This window comes from Ranitomeya imitator, chromosome 8, assembly GCF_032444005.1.
Source record: "Ranitomeya imitator isolate aRanImi1 chromosome 8, aRanImi1.pri, whole genome shotgun sequence".
Taxonomy (NCBI): Eukaryota; Metazoa; Chordata; class Amphibia; order Anura; family Dendrobatidae; genus Ranitomeya; species Ranitomeya imitator.
In genome coordinates, this window is record NC_091289.1 from 165,189,107 (window position 1) to 165,206,762 (window position 17,656).

Consider the following 17,656-nt stretch of genomic DNA (forward strand, 5'->3'; position numbering starts at 1 on the left):
GCCTGGAGAGGGTCCACGGTTATTGGCCCCCCTGGCTAAAAACACCTGCCCCCAGCCACCCCAGAAAAGGCACATCTGGAAGATGCGCCTATTCTGGCACTTGGCCACTCTCTCCCCATTCCCGTGTAGCGGTGGGATATGGGGTAATGAAGGGTTAATGACACCTTGCTATTGTAAGGTGACATTAAGCCAGATTAATAATGGAGAGGCGTCAATTATGACACCTATCCATTATTAATCCAATAGCATGAAATGGTTAAAAAAAAACACACATTATTAAAAAGTATTTTAATGAAATAAACACACAGGTTGTTTTAATATTTTATTGCTCTCTCAATCCACCTGAAGACTCTCGCTCTGTAACAAAGGAAAAATAATAAACCAACAATATACATACCTTCCGTTGATCTGTAACGTCCCACAATTTTTACAGGCAGGAGCTCTGCTATAATGCAGCTGTGCTGGTGCCTGTAAACCCCGGGGAATGAGGGTAATGTAGGTCAATGACCTATAGATACCTTCAGTCCCGGTGATTCGCCCTCTGCTGGTTGTCCTCATATGAACTCGAGCGTGGGAACTTTCCTGGAAAGCTCCCAGGCTCGAGTTCATATGAGAACAACCAGCAGAGGGTGCATCACCGCGAATGAAGGTAACTACAGGTCATTGACCTACATTACCTTCATTCCCCGGGGTTTTACAGGCAGGAACACAGCTGCATTATAGCAGAGCTCCTGCCTGTAAAAAAAATTAACCCCCTTCAGATGGATTTACATCGTGGGACGTTACAGATTAACGGAAGGTATGTATATTGTTGGTTTATTATTTTTCCTTTGTTACAGAGCGAGGGTCTTCATGTGGATTACCAGGATAATAAAATATTACAACAAACTGTTTATTTCATTAAAATACTTTTTAATAATGTGTGTGTGTGTTTTTTTTTAACCATTTCATGCTATTGGATTAATAATGGATAGGTGTCATAATTGACGCCTCTCCATTATTAATCTGGCTTAATGTCACCTTACAATAGCAAGGTGACATTAACCCTTCATTACCCCATATCCCACCGCTACACAGGAATGGGAAGAGAGTGGCCAAGTGCCAGAATAGGCGCATCTTCCAGATGTGCCTTTTCTGGGGTGGCTGGTTGCAGATGTTTTTAGCCGGGGGGGGGGGGCAATAACCGAGGACCCTCTCCAAGCTTTTAATATCTGCCCTCAGTCACTGGCTTTACTACTCTGGTGGAGAAAATTGCGCGGGAGCCCACACCAATTTTTTCCGCCATTTAACCCTTTAATTTAATAGCTAGAGTGCCCAAGTTTTGCACATTCACACTACTAACAGTAGTGTGGAATATGCAAAAAAAATTGGGATATGAGATGATTTACTGTATGTAAACCATGTCTCATATCATGTCGGGTTTAGGAAGGAGATAGCAAAAGCCGGCAATTGAATTACCGGCTTTTCTCCTATCTAGCGCTGTATGAAATATTAATAAATATATATATATATCTCACTATATATCTATAATATAACGCTGGGAGCGTCACTCTGTCCAAAGCCTTAATAGACTGCGCAGGCGCGACGCTCCTAGCGTTACATTATAGAAAAAATGCCGCCGAGAGCAGGGGGTCGGGAGCACGGGGACGCCGTCTACATATTTGCGCCCTGATTATGTAAATAATCCGCCGCCATAGTAAGTTTTTACGCTATTCCTTTCGGGCGCCATTGTCTTGCTCCTCCTGGTGCCAGAATCGGCGCCTGCGCAGTCCGCGCTTTCCGGCGCCATTTTCTTGAAGACACACAGCAGGAGGAGCAAGACAATGGCGCCCGAAAGGAATAGCGTAAGTAAAAACTTGCTGTGGCACTTCATGCCACAGCAATTTGTTACTTACGCCATTCCTTTCCGGCGCCATTGTCTTTCTCCTCCTGGTGCCAGACTCGGCGCCTGCGCAGTCTGCGCTTTCCGGCGCCATTTTCTTGAAGACACACAGCACTCCTGGCCTAATGGATATTGATCAGGTGCACACTAAAGAAATACACCAGACACACACACAGTCGGATGTAAACTCTCCTTGATCAATCTATGGGTCAGCTCCAAGAGCCTTTATTTAGTCAGAACACAGGTTTATATAACCCCTGTAAGGGGGGCTCAGTTAGCTCTGAGATGGGAGTGATCGTATGTATTCCATTGGTTAGTGCAGGGGTCCCCAACTCCAGTCCTCAAGGCCCACCAACAGGTCATGTTTTCAGGATTTCCTTTGCATTGCACAGGTGATGCAATTATTACCTGGGCAAGACTAAGGAAATCCTGAAAACATGACATGTTGGTGGGCCTTGAGGACTGGAGTTGGGGACCCCTGGGTTAGTGGATTGGGCAATGAGCAAGTCTGTGGGAGGATCCATGAAGTCATCAGGGTGGGTTGGTCCATGAGGTGATCAGGGTGGGCGTCATCTTGGATACCAGCACATGGTGTGCTGAAACAGGAAATGGCAGCCATCTTTAGTGTTCCACTGGTCATCTTGGATATCAGCACGTGGTGTGGTGAAACAGGAAATGGCAGCCATCTTTAGTGTCTCACTTTGATCTGAGAAAGCTTATGTAAGGTTAAACAATACATGTTATGGGTTGCTTCTCTCAATCTCTTATGTCTTAAGGTTAATTAAGTATTTGATCTTATGGCTCTCCTCAACAGCTGCAGCATTCAGGACAGCTTGGAGTGGGGAGAGATTAGTAGAGAGTTACAATAGTCCATACGAGAGTGAATAAGAGAAACAGTAAGAGTTTTTGCAGAGTTGAAAGTAAGAAAAGGTTGAATTCTAGAAATGTTTTTGAGGTGCACATAACAAGCGCGAGCCAGTGATCGGATGTGGGGGGTGAATGAAAGCTCGGAATCAAGTATGACCCCCAAGGCAGCCTGTATGTTGCTTGGGAGTAATGGTGGAACCACACACTGAGATAGCAAAGGTAGGTTAGTAGAGGGAGAGAACATGACGAGTTCAGTTTTTGACAGGTTTAATTGCGTGTGCAGCTTACTGTACATGTATTTAATCATTAAAAGTTTATTTTTCAAAAAAAAAAAGGCATGGGCTCACATGTAATTTTCTTAATCAGCAGAGGGAAAGCCGATGGCAGGGGGCTGATGTTTATTGCCTGGAAAGGGGGTAATACCCATGAAGCTTCCCAGGCTATTAACCCTTTCAAGACATGCGTACATGTACTGCGCATGCCGTGAATCCCCCTTTGATGTGGGCTCCGGCAGTTTTGTACAGCTGACATGTGCGCACAATAGCGGCGTGTGAAATCGCTATTCACCCGCCGCTATTAACCTGTTAAATGCCGCTGTCAAACACAGACAGCGGCATTTAACTACCGCATCCGGCCGGGCGGCCGGAAATGAAGTCATCGCCGACCCCCGTCACATGATCGGGGGTCGGCGATGCATCAGGAAGGTAACCATAGAGGTCCTTGAGACCTCTATGGTTACTGATGCAGGCCTGCTGTGAGCGCCCCCCTGTGGTCGGCGCTCACAGCACACCTGCATTTCAGCTACATACTAACACCAAGAATGAACACCAGGCCATAACATATGAAAAAAATACAAACTTTATTTTGAACATATCTAAAACCATATACCACACATAAAATTATGGAGCAACCAAAATACAGAGACAACCAACAGGTATGACTGGAACAGTGGCAAAGAACTATATATATATATATATATATATATATATATATATATATATATATATATATATATATATATATAAAAGGAGTAACCTTCCAATCAATCATATAGTGCGTATATACACACCCGCAAGAAAGAAAAGATTATTTAAATAGAATATAAGAAATATGTATGTATTAATGTTAAATATATTAAAAGACTAATAGGGAATAAATATATCTTAGTAACAAGTCAGGGACCCACGACACCCGACGCGCGTTTCGCTGAGGAAAGCTTCGTCACCCCTGGACGAAGCTTTCCTCAGCGAAACGCGCGTCGGGTGTCGTGGATCCCTGACTGGTGGCTTACATTTGGTAACTATGGTCCTTCCTCTATATGTACTGTGAACATTTTGGTGACTGCACGGTGGTTGTCCATGATGCTGCGGCTGTCGGTGACATTGCACTTGTTACTAAGATATATTTATTCCCTATTAGTCTTTTAATATATTTAACATTAATACATACATATTTCTTATATTCTATTTAAATAATCTTTGTGCATTGTCATCTATGACCGCTGCATTGGGGATACTACTGGCTACACCTGCAGGATATTTTTTTTTTTTTTTTTTCTTTCTTGCGGGTGTGTATATACGCACTATATGATTGATTGGAAGGTTACTCCTTTTATATATATATATATATATATATATATATAGTTCTTTGCCACTGTTCCAGTCATACCTGTTGGTTGTCTCTGTATTTTGGTTGCTCCATAATTTTATGTGTGGTATATGGTTTTAGATATGTTCAAAATAAAGTTTGTATTTTTTTCATATGTTATGGCCTGGTGTTCATTCTTGGTGTTAGTAATAATTATCACTTGGCTTAATTTTGATTAAAGGCGATATTATAGGTGTTAATAATTTCAGCTACATAGCAGCGAACTGATGATCACTGTTATGTAGCTGAGCCGATCAAGTGGTGCCAGCTTCTAGCCTCCCATGGAGGCTATTGAAGCATGGCACAAGTAAAAAAAAAATGTTTTTAAAATTCTGAAAAAAATATAAAAGTTTAAATCACCCCCCTTTCGCCCCATGCTAAATAAAACAATAAACAAAAATCAAACATACACATATTTGGTATCGCCGCATTCAGAATCTATCAATAAAAAAAAGCATTAACCTGATCGCTAAACGGCGTAGCGAGAAAAAAATCCGAAACGTCAGAATTACGTTTTTTTGGTCGCCGTGACATTGCATTAAAATGCAATAACGGGCGATCAAAAGAACGTATCTGCGCAAAAATGGTATTATTAAAAACATCAGCTTGGCACGCAAAAAATAAGCCCTCACCCGACCTCAGATCACGAAAAATGGAGACGCTACGGGTATCGGAAAATGGCACTTTTTTTTTTTCTTTAAGCAAAGTTTGGAATTTTTTTTCACCACTTGGATAAAAAATAAACTAGACATGTTAGGTGTCTATGAACTCGAAATGACCTAGAGAATCATAATGGCAGGTTAGTTTTAGCATTTAGAGAACCTAGCAAAAAAGCCAAACAAAAAACAAGTGTGGGATTGCACTTTTTTTGCAATTTCACCGCACTTGGAATTTTTTTCCCGTTCTCTAGTAAATGACATGGTAAAACCAATGGTGTCGTTCAAAAGTACAACTTGTCCCACAAAAAATAAGCCCTCACATGACCATATTGACGGAAAAATAAAAAAGTTATGGCTCAGGGAAGGAGGGAAGTGAAAAACGAAAACGTAAAAATGAAAAAGGGCCGCGACTTGAAGGGGTTAATATCAGCTCACAGCTGTATACTTAGCATTTACTGGCTATTAAAATGGCAGACCCCCCAAAAAATTACAGATGGTCCCCCTATAATTAAGAACCTGCAAAGGTTATGCATCTGTATTGATGACATCATGTGACCTCAAGCCCCGAGGTTAGTAAGGCTAGGTTCCAATTGCGTTAATGGGACCGCGCTAACGGACAGCGTTGCACGGCGAAATTAACGCCGTGCAACGCGTCCGTTAGCGCGCCCATTAACAGCAATGGGGACACGCATCACTAGCGCGTGCCATTTTCGGCACGCTCTAGCGATGTGCCGGTGTTTTGTGGCGCGCCGCGGACGCTGCTTGCAGCGTCCAAGGCGCGCCCGCGGTCCGTTCCCCGCTCTCCCAGATCGGAGATCTGCGAGAGCGGGGACGTTTAATGCGACCCCTTTAAAACACATTGCGTTAGCGCAATCCGCTAGCGCTAGGCGCTAAACGGATTGCACTAACGCAATCTGAACCTAGCCTAAGCCATTAGGAAGCCATTACTAACCCCATAGTCATATTGTATAAAAACACACACACAGAAAAAAGTCCATTAACCCCTTTCTGACATCGGGCAAATATTTACGCAGATGTTGGATTCCCTCCCTTTGATGTGGGCTCCGGCGGTTAGCCCACATCTTTCCTGGCACATGTCAGCTGTTTTGGACAGCTAACATGTGGCCGGAAGAGCCGTGGGTGCAATCGTGATCCACCCGTGGCTATTAACCCGTTAAATGCCGCTGTCAAACACTGACAGCGGCATTTAACAAGTGCTTCCAGCCATCGGTCTGGAAAGCCACCCACCGGTGTCCCCCATCATGTGATCACAGGTCACCGGTTCATTGGCATGACAACCAAAGGTCACAGATAATAATAATAATAATCTTTATTTATATAGCGCCAACATATTCCGCAGCGCTTTACAGTTTAACAGTTTCAAACACAAACAGTAACAACGTTAACAATACAATAATTAAAGCAAAATAAAACGACCCTGCTCGTGAGAGCTTACAATCTACAATGAGGTGGGGGAGATACAAAGTACAGGTGTGTATTTACAATGATGTATTTACAATGATGGTCCAGCCATCTTCAGTGGGTGGGGGATAGATGGAGATAGTGAATGGGCTACACATACACAAATATAAAATGACTTTGATTACTGAATGTGATAGGCCGCTCTGAACAAAAGTGTTTCGAGCGAGCGCCTAAAACTATGCAAATTGTGGATGGTCCTAATATCTTGGGGTAGAGCATTCCAGAGGATTGGCGCAGCACGGGAGAAGTCTTGGAGTCAGGAGTGGGAGGTACGGATTAGTGCAGAGGTTAGTCGAAAGTCATTTGCAGAGCGCAGCGGTCGGTTAGGCCGATAGACAGAAATGAGGGAGGAGATGTATGGGGGTGCCGCACTGTGGAGATCTTTGGGGTGAGAACAAGTACTTTGAATTGTATCCTGTAATGAATGGGCAGCCAGTGTAACAACTGGCAAAGAGCGGACGAGTCCGAGTAATGATTAGCCAGATGGACGACCCTGGCTGCTGCATTAAGGATAGGGGAAAGTCGGGTAAGGGGGAGGCCAATTAGTAGAGCATTACAGTAGTCCAGGCGGGAGTGGATCAGGGCGACAGTGAGGGTTTTTGTTGATTCCATGGTGAGAAAAGGGCGGATTCTAGAGATGTTCTTTAGGTGTAAGCGGCACGAGCGGGCAAGAGATTTTATATGGGAGGTGAAGGAGAGATCGGAGTCAAACATAACACCCAGACAGCGCGCCTGCTGCCGGGTTGTTATTATGGTGCCACCCACGGAGAGGGAAGTGTCAGATTTAGGGAGGTTAGTAGATGGCCGGAGCAGAAGAAGTTCAGTTTTGGAGAGGTTGAGTTTTAGATAGAGAGCGGACATGATGTTGGAGACTGCAGACAGACAGTCAGTGGCGTTCTGTTGTACAGCGGGGGTAAGGTCAGGGGAGGATGTGTATAGTTGTGTGTCATCGGCATAAAGATGGCACTGAAAGCCAAATCTGCTGATGGTCTGTCCAATTGGGGCCGTGTAGAGAGAGAAGAGAAGGGGGCCAAGAACTGAGCCCTGAGGTACCCCGGCAGTGAGAGGAAGAGGAGATGAAGTGGAGCCTGAGAACAGAACACTGAAGGAGCGGTCAGAAAGATAGGAGGAGAACCAAGAGAGAGCAGTGTCCTTAATACCAAGTGACTGGAGCCTAGAGAGTAGGAGAGGGTAGTCAACAGTGTCGAAAGCTGCAGAAAGGTCGAGAAGAATGAGAAGAGAGTGGTCACCGTTACGTTTTGCTGTCAGAAGGTCATTGGCCACTTTGATGAGTGCAGATTCTGTCGAATGTAGGGGGCGGAAACCGGACTGTGAAGGGTCTAGGAGGGAGTGAGTGGAGAGGTAACGGGTAAGGCGAGAGTATATCAGTCGCTCCAAGAGTTTAAAGATGAAGGGGAGATTGGAGACTGGTCTGTAGTTGTTTGTGCAGGAAGGGTGAGGGTGGGTTTCTTTAGTAATGGAGTAATAATAGAGTGTTTGAAGGAGGAGGGGAAAATGCCAGAGGAGAGGGAGAGATTAAAGGTTGTAGTTAGGTGAGTTGTGACGACTGGAGAGAGAGACTGGAGGAGATGTAAGGGAATGGGGTCGGTGGTGCATGTAGTCGAACGAGAAGAGGAGAGGAGCCTGGAGACGACTTCTTCTGTGATGGGATCGAATGTGGAGAGTGAGCCAGGGGAAATGCAGGGAGGGATGGGAGTCACTGAACTTGGTGATTGGGAGCGGATTTCCTGACGGATATTGTCTATTTTCTCTATAAAGTGGGAGGCAAGGTCATCAACACAAATGTCTGTGATAGGGGCTTGTGCTTTTGGCCTGAGGAGGGAGTGAAAGGTGTCAAATAGTTTCTTGGGGTTGTTGGATAGTGAGGAGATCAGGGTGGTGTAGTAGGTCTGTTTGGCGAGGTAAAGGGCAGAATTATAGGTCCTTAACATAAATTTGAAGTGTATGAAGTCTTCTGGTGTGCGTGTTTTCCTCCATAAGCGTTCAGCACACCTAGAGCATCGCTGGAGAAATCGGGTTTGCGATGTGAGCCAGGGCTGTTTCACTCTGTGTTTGGAGATTCTGAGGGTGAGGAGAGCTACTTGGTCCAGGGTGCTTCTAAGAGTGTCATTGAAGTGATGTACGGCCAGATCAGGACAGGATAAAGAAGAGATTGGGGACAGTGATGAGCATAGGGAGTTTGAAAGTGTATGAGGGTTAATGGCATGTAGATTTCTGACTGAATATAGGTATATTACAGTATATAATATGTAATATGGCCCCATATAGTGCTCCATACAGTATAATGGGTCCCATATAATGCTCCATACAGTATAGTGGCCCCATATAATGTTCCATACCTTATATAATAGCCATGTATAATGCTCGATAGAGTATATAATATTCCTCACAAAATAATAGCCCCCATATAGTGCTCCATGCAGTATAATGGCCCTATATATTGCTTTACACAGTGTAATGGCCCAATATATTGCTATATATACATATATATAATAAATAAACACCTCACCGCTGCTCTGGTCTCTTCTGCGTCTTGTGACTCTGCACTACTCCAGCACAGAGGGCGTGCTGTAGTGACGTCATCGCGCCCTCTGCCCTGAGACATCACACAGAGTCTGAAGACACTGGAGCTGTAGGGAACAAGGAGAGGTGAGTATTTGACGGGCAGGCTCACAAGCCCCATAGTGTGCCAATGTCCCCAACGGCTAGTGGGCCCCACCCCCTCCCCCCCATTCGTCCCGGGCCCCGGCATTTGCCCGGGTGGTGATGCCGGCCCTGGTCCTGATAAAGGACCAAAACTTTAATCATATTATTTTGGATTGTATCAACAAATCACCTTTACTTCTCATCTAGTTGATATCTTCAATCCATATGTTAGTAGCACATAAGTAATATTCATGTAAGCACTAGTGATGAGCGAATATACTCGTTACTCGAGATTTCTCGAGCATGCTTGGGGGTCCTCTGAGTATTTTTTAGTGCTCGGAGACTTAGTTTTTATTGCCGCAGCTGAATGATTTACATCTGTTAGCCAGCATAAGTACATGTGGGGATTCCCTAGCAATCAGGCAACCCTCACATGTACTTATGCTGGCTAACAGATGTAAATCATTCAGCTGCGGCAAGAAAAGCTAAATCTCCGAGCACTAAAAAATACTCGGAGGACCCCCGAGCATGCTCGGTAAATCTCGAGTAACGAGTATATTCGCTCATCATGCCTATGCAGCATCAATAGTAAAAGGATATAATGTTGAAAATAATTTTACAAAATCGTGATATTCTCACCTTCCGTCGTCCGCGGCAGGTTTACCTGCTCCTAGCGATGCTCCAGTCCCACCGTTTCACTGATTGGCGACATTGGTCAGCAACATTGGATTTAAACACCGCTTCACTGATAAGTCGCGGCCGGCCGTGCGCGACCAATCAGCGACAGGCGCTGTCCGGCCGCGAATTGGTGTGGGATTTAAACCACGCTTCGCTGATTGCTCACGGCCAGCTGGGCGCAACCAATCAGCGACATTGATGCAGGATTTAAACCACGGTTCGCTGGGTGGCCAGCCGCGACCAATCAGTGACCATCCCGGATCAACTTTTTACTATTGATGCTGCCTATGCATCAATAGTAAAAAGATATAATGTTAAAAATAATAAACAAAAAAACATTATATTCTCACCTTCCGATGTCCGCTGCAACCTTTCCCGCTCCTCGCACTCCGGTCCCAAAAATGCCTTGCGGCAATGCCCCGAGATCACGTGGCGGTCTCGCGAGACCACTACATGATCACGGGTTATTGCCGCTAGGCATTACTGAGAACAGAGATTCGCGAGGAGCATCGGTAAAGGCCTCGGCTGGATCCGGGGGCCGACGGAAGGTGAGTATATAAATATTTTTTATTTTAATTGTTTGTTTTTTTAACAGGGATATGGTGCCCACATTGCTATATACTATGTGGGCTGTGCAATATACTACGTGGCTATGTTATATACTGCTTGGGCTGTGTTATATGCTACGTGGCCTGTTATATACTGGGTGGGCAGTGCTATATACTACGTGGCCTGTGTTATATACTGCATGGGCTGTGCTATATACTACGTGGCCTGTGTTATATACTGCATGGGCTGTGTTATATACTGCGGGGGCTGTTATATACTGCGTGTGTTGTGCTATATACTACGTGGGCTGTGCTATATACTACGTGGCTGTGTTATATACTGCGTGGGCTGTGCTATCTACTACGTGGCCTGTGTTATATACTGCGTGGGCTGTGTTTATATACTGCATGGGCTGTGTTATATACTGCAAGGGCTTTGCTATATACTATGTGGCTGTATTATATAGTATGTAGCTGTGCAATATACTACGTGGCTATGCTATATACTACGTGGGCTGTGCTATATACTACGTGGGCTGTGCTATATACTGCGTGGGCTGTGTTATATACTGTGTGGCTGTGTTATATGCTACGTGGCTATGCTATATACTATGTGGGCTGTGTTATATACTGTGTGGCTGTGCTATATACTACGTGGGCTGTGTTATATACTACGTGGCTGTGCATTTCTAGAATACCCGATGCGTTAGAATCGGGACACCATCTAGCATTAAATAATTACTTTACCGGGTCATAAAGATTATCAAATCAGCATAAAAAATACAACACACCATTAGGCTATGGTCACACATTGTGTTTTTGTTGGGGGTTTTATGGCAAGTTTAAGCTGCTTTCAAAAATAATGTAAGTCTGCAAGAACAGAGTCCTTTCCCCCCTGTACCAGTCTGTCATTGTAAATTTGTGTACTGTAAATTATATCTATAACCCTGTATGTAACCCCTTCCTCATGTACAGCACCATAGAATTAATGGTGCTATATAAATAAATAATAATAATAATAATAATAAATAATAATAAAAAAGGCAGATTTTGCTTAGTTTTAGCTGCGTATTTTGCTTAGTTTTTGGTGCATTTTTTTTTACTGCGGTTTTGTCAGGGTATATTTGTCTCTTGCACATACTGATAAAGTTTAGTTCCTAAAAAAAAAAATCTGATTTAACCACATCTGGTTTTGGCACCAGAAACACCGCAAAACCTGCGTTTTTTTTGCTTAGTTTTTGCACTACCTATTGCTTTGGGTGAAAAACACTAAAAGAAGTAACATGCTGCATTTCACAAAAACCAAGCTCCTATGACCAAACAGTCAGAAAAAAAACTAAGGTGTGTGCATGAGATTTCTGAATGCTCATTGACTTTGCTGGTACTGTGAAACGCAGCAGAAAAGTCGCATTAAAAAAAACGCTGCAAAAACCCAACGTGTAGTATCCATTAATATTGCTAATGGCACTTCTTAGACTACTAACAAACACTATTAACTAAAGCCATAGGTATGAAGGATCGAGTTGAGAAGAGATCCATGATAAAATTCTATTTTATTAGTACACACATAATTAAAAACAAAAGGTTTATAAGCAGAATTATCATGCTGGGGATGCTTTTAGGTGACAAACAATTATAATAAGGGGGAAAATTAGATGTAATTACAAGAAATTTAAATAGTACTGTGACATCATGTAACGGTATTTCTCCATATCCTTAAAATACACCAGGTTCAAAGCAATTGACACAAGCAGAAATAGAGTAAACAGCATGTAATGTAATGGTCAATGAGGGGTCAGAAAAAGGAGCCTCCAGTTAATCCATGAAATGAGTTAAAAGTAAAGAGGATCTGACAAGGGACGGCAAATAGTATATTGATTCAAATATATTTTATTTGATTATACATGTAAAAATCTTATCCTGCAATGTGCAGAGCAATGGACTAGATTTGAAGCAATATGCACCCCCTTAATTCATAGAGATATTTACTCATCAGAAAAAGGGGGCCATCCTGATTGTAAGTACCGTAAATGGTTGGTAAAACATGTAATAGTAATAAAGTTCTCTGTGCAATGTTACCTTAACAAGTGATAAGTTACCAATTGGTGGGATCCGACTGCTGAGACCTGCACCGATCTGCAGAATAAGGAGCTTTCATCCCCATTAGTAGGGAGCGACATGTACAACTCGACCACTGATCCATTCATTCCCTAAGTGAGTGTACTTGGCTTTTTCTGAAAGCCCCCAAGAAGATAAATGAAGCTGCGGTCAAACATCCCACCTGCCACTTCATTTTAAAAGGGGAATAAAAGTTCCGCATTCTTCCGATAGGTGCGGTTTCCAATGTTTGGACTCCAAACCATAATTTATCACGTACCTAACTTGTGGATTGGTGATAACTTGTTTTCATCAAAGAACACTTTTAATGCAAAGTACCCTAATTGTACATCCCGGTTATGGTGGCGCACAGTAGATGTGCAGGAGCCTCCTGTGTTTTACAGTAGATGTTCCACTATTACAGGGATAACGGCTAACAGATATTTGCATATAGCTGTGGGGTTGACCCCTAGGGTCAATTCCACCTGTCGACCCCTGACACCCCAGTCCGACCTGGTTCTCATACCTTATCCATATTCAGTGCTTATTATCGCTTCTATGAGTTAGATCCTACAGCTTTTTGTATTACATGATGTGGGTGGCTTAGCTGTCCACTCCACAAGAGACTTTCCACTTCATCAATGCTGTCACCATCTATTTATTGTCTTCAACATTTTTTTTTAGAGTATGTGCAAACGATCAGTAAACGCTGAAGGTTGGATGCTGCGTGCTTGTGCAGCATCTAGATGTTACAGCATAGTGGATGGGATTGCAAGAAATCCTTGCGGCTCACTCGCGGAGACGGACATGCTGCTCGTCTCTCCAGACCGCAGCATGTCAATTTATCTTACGGAGACGCGAGTCTTCGCAATATAAATTTCTCCCGTACAATGTATTGGACGCTGTGAATTCGCAAGGTTCAGTGGACACATATAGATTCACCTACGTTCAATAGCCGGCAGCGCTTTGGACGCAGCGGACATGCGCTGAGTTCAAAGCGCTGCCGATTCCTGATCGTGTGTACATACCCTTAAGTGTTTACTTTTATATACGGTACCTATTTTATTTATGCTAAGCATACTCCAGATCTTCCAGATATGCTGTAACTGTGCTGCACTTTATTTTCCCGTACTGCATTTAGGTGTCCCCTTAAAGTCTTTCTACTTACTGTGTGATAAGTCTTATAATTATGATTTTATTATTTTTATAGCCTAATAAAGTGGTGATTGATTATTTAACATTTCCCTTAGATAATGCCATCGATAAAATACACTATGCATTATAATACTTCACAAAACAGCAAATCGCACAGAGCATAACATTATTAGAAACCCTACTTGAAAATTGAATACTACATATCAAAGGATATTTAACAATTCTTAATGCTACCGTGCCCCTTGAATATAAAATATACGTGTTTGGCAGAAGTCTGTAGCATTTCTAATCAGTTTTAATGGTGATAATGTATTCACCATGGGAATTTTTGTAGGGTATCAAGTAAATTTAGCTGGGAGCTGAAGTCTAGGCAGCCACTAAAGAGGCAAATTGCCAGTATGCATGCACTACGTGCTAGAATGAATGCATACACATTGTATGGTGAGAAAATATGAGTGGTGAAGGATATCCATTACTGCAGAAATTAGTTTAACCCCTTCAAGACCCAGCCTATTTTGACCTTAAAGACCTTGCCGTTTTTTGCAATTCTGACCAGTGTCCCTTTATGAGGTAATAACTCAGGAACGCTTCAACGGATCCTAGCGGTTCTGAGATTGTTTTTTCGTGACATATTGGGCTTCATGTTAGTGGTAAATTTAGGTCAATAAATTCTGCATTTATTTGTGATAAACACGGAAATTTGGCGAAAATTTTGAAAATTTCGCAATTTTCACATTTTGAATTTTTATTCTGTTAAACCAGAGAGATATATGACACAAAATAGTTAATAAATAACATTTCCCACATGTTTACTTTACATCAGCACAATTTTGGAAACAAAATTTTTTTTTGTTAGGAAGTTATAAGGGTTAAAATTCGACCAGCGATTTGTCATTTTTACAACGAAATTTACAAAACCATTTTTTTTAGGGACCACCTCACATTTGAAGTCAGTTTGAGGGGTCTATATGGCTGAAAATACCCAAAAGTGACACCATTCTAAAAACTGCACCCCTCAAGGTACTCAAAACCACATTCAAGAAGTTTATTAACCCTTCAGGTGCTTCACAGCAGCAGAAGCAACATGGAAGGAAAAAATGAACATTTAACTTTTTAGTCACAAAAATTATCTTTTAGCAACAATTTTTTTATTTTCCCAATGGTAAAAGGAGAAACTGAACCACGAAAGTTGTTGTCCAATTTGTCCTGAGTACGCTGATACCTCATATGTGGGGGTAAACCACTGTTTGGGCGCACGGCAGGGCTTGGAAGGGAAGGAGCGCCATTTGACTTTTTGAATCAAAAATTGGCTCCACTCTTTAGCGGACACCATGTCACGTTTGGAGAGCCCCCGTTTGCCTAAAAATTGGAGCTCCCCCACAAGTGACCCCATTTTGGAAACTAGACGCCCCAAGGAACTTATCTAGATGCATAGTGAGCACTTTAAACCCCCAGCTGCTTCACAAATTGATCCGTAAAAATGAAAAAGTACTTTTTTTTCACAAAAAAATTCTTTTAGCCTCAATTTTTTCATTTTCACATGGGCAACAGGATAAAATGGATCCTAAAATGTGTTGGGCAATTTCTCCTGAGTACACCAATACCTCACATGTGGGGGTAAACCACTGTTTGGGCACATGGTAAGGCTCGGAAGGAAAGGAGCGCCATTTGACTTTTTGAATGAAAAATTATTTCCATCGTTAGCGGACACCATGTCGCGTTTGGATAGCTCCTGTGTGCCTAAACATTGGCGCTCCCCCACAAGTGACCCCATTTTGGAAACTAGACCCCCCAAGGAACTAATTTAGATGCCTAGTGAGCACTTTAAACCCTCAGGTGCTTCACAAATTGATCTGTAAAAATGAAAAAGTAATTTTTTTTCACAAAAAAATTCTTTTCGCCTCAATTTTTTCATTTTCACATGGGCAGTAGGATAAAATGGATCATAAAATTTGTTGGGCAATTTCTCCCGAGTACGCCGATACCTCATATGTGGGGGTAAACCACTGTTTGGGCACTCGGCAGGGCTCGGAAGAGAAGGCGCGCCATTTGACTTTTTGAATGGAAAATTAGCTCCAATTGTTAGCGGACACCATGTCGCGTTTGGAGAGCCCCTGTGTGCCTAAACATTGGAGCTCCCGCACAAGTGACCCCATTTTGGAAACTAGACCCCCCAAGGAACTTATCTAGATGCATATTGAGCACTTTAAACCCCCAGGTGCTTCACAGAAGTTTATAACGCAGAGCCATGAAAATAAAAAATAATTTTTCTTTCCTCAAAAATGATTTTTTAGCCTGGAATTTCCTATTTTGCCAAGGATAATAGGAGAAATTGGACCCCAAATATTGTTGTCCAGTTTGTCCTGAGTACGCTGATACCCCATATGTGGGGGTAAACCACTGTTTGGGCGCACGGCAGGGCTCGGAAGGGATGGCACGCCATTTGGCTTTTTAAATGGAAAATTAGCTCCAATCATTAGCGGACACCATGTCACGTTTGGAGAGCCCCTGTGTGCCTAAACATTGGAGATCCCCCAGAAATGACACCATTTTAGAAACTAGACCCCCAAAGGAACTAATCTAGATGTGTGGTGAGGACTTTGAACCCCCAAGTGCTTCACAGAAGTTTATAACGCAGAGCCATGAAAATAAAAAAAAAAATTATTTTCTCAAAAATGATCTTTTAGCCTGCAATTTTTTATTTTCCCAAGGGTAACAGGAGAAATTTGACCCCAAAAGTTGTTTTCCAGTTTCTCCTGAGTACGCTGATACCCCATATGTGGGGGTAAATCACTGTTTGGGCACATGCCGGGGCTCGGAAGTGAAGTAGTGACGTTTTGAAATGCAGACTTTGATGGAATGCTCTGTGGGCGTCACGTTGCGTTTGCAGAGCCCCTGATGTGGCTTAACAGTAGAAACCCCCCACAAGTGACCCCATTTTGGAAACTAGACCCCCAAAGGAACTTATCTAGATGTGTGGTGAGCACTTTGAACCCCCAAGTGCTTCATAGAAGTTTATAATGCAGAGCCGTGAAAATAATAAATACGTTTTCTTTCCTCAAAAATAATTATTTAGCCCAGAATTTTTTAATTTTCCCAAGGGTAACAGGAGAAATTTGACCCCAATATTTGTTGTCCAGTTTCTCCTGAGTACGGTGATACCCCATATGTGGGGGTAAACTACTGTTTGGGCACATGCCGGGGCTTGGAATTGAAGTAGTGACGTTTTGAAATGCAGACTTTGATGGAATGCTCTGCGGGCGTCACGTTGCGTTTGCAGAGCCCCTGATGTGCCTAAACAGTAGAAACCCCCCACAAGTGACCCCATTTTGGAAACTAGACCCTGAAAGGAACTTATCTAGATGTGTGATGAGCACTTTGAACCCCCAAGTGCTTCATAGAAGTTTATAATGCAGAGCCGTGAAAATAATAAATACGTTTTCTTTCCTCAAAAATAATTATTTAGCCCAGAATTTTTTATTTTCCCAAGGGTTACAGGAGAAATTGGACCCCAAAAGTTGTTGTCCAGTTTCTCCTGAGTACGCTGATACCCCATATGTGGGGGTAAACCACTGTTTGGGCACACGTCGGGGCTCAGAAGGGAAGTAGTCACTTTTGAAATGCAGACTTTGATGGAATGGTCTGCGGGTGTCACGTTGCGTTTGCAGAGCCCCTGGTGTGCCTAAACAGTAGAAACCCCCCACAAGTGACCCCATTTTAGAAACTAGACCCCCCAAGGAACTTATCTAGATATGTGGTGAGCACTTTGAACCTCCAAGTGCTTCACAGACGTTTACAACGCAGAGCCGTGAAAATAAAAAATCATTTTTCTTTCCTCAAAAATTATGTTTTAGCAAGCATTTTTTTATTTTCACAAGGGTAACAGGAGAAATTGGACCCCAGTAATTGTTGCGCAGTTTGTCCTGAGTATGCTGGTACCCCATATGTGGGGGTAAACCACTGTTTGGGCACAC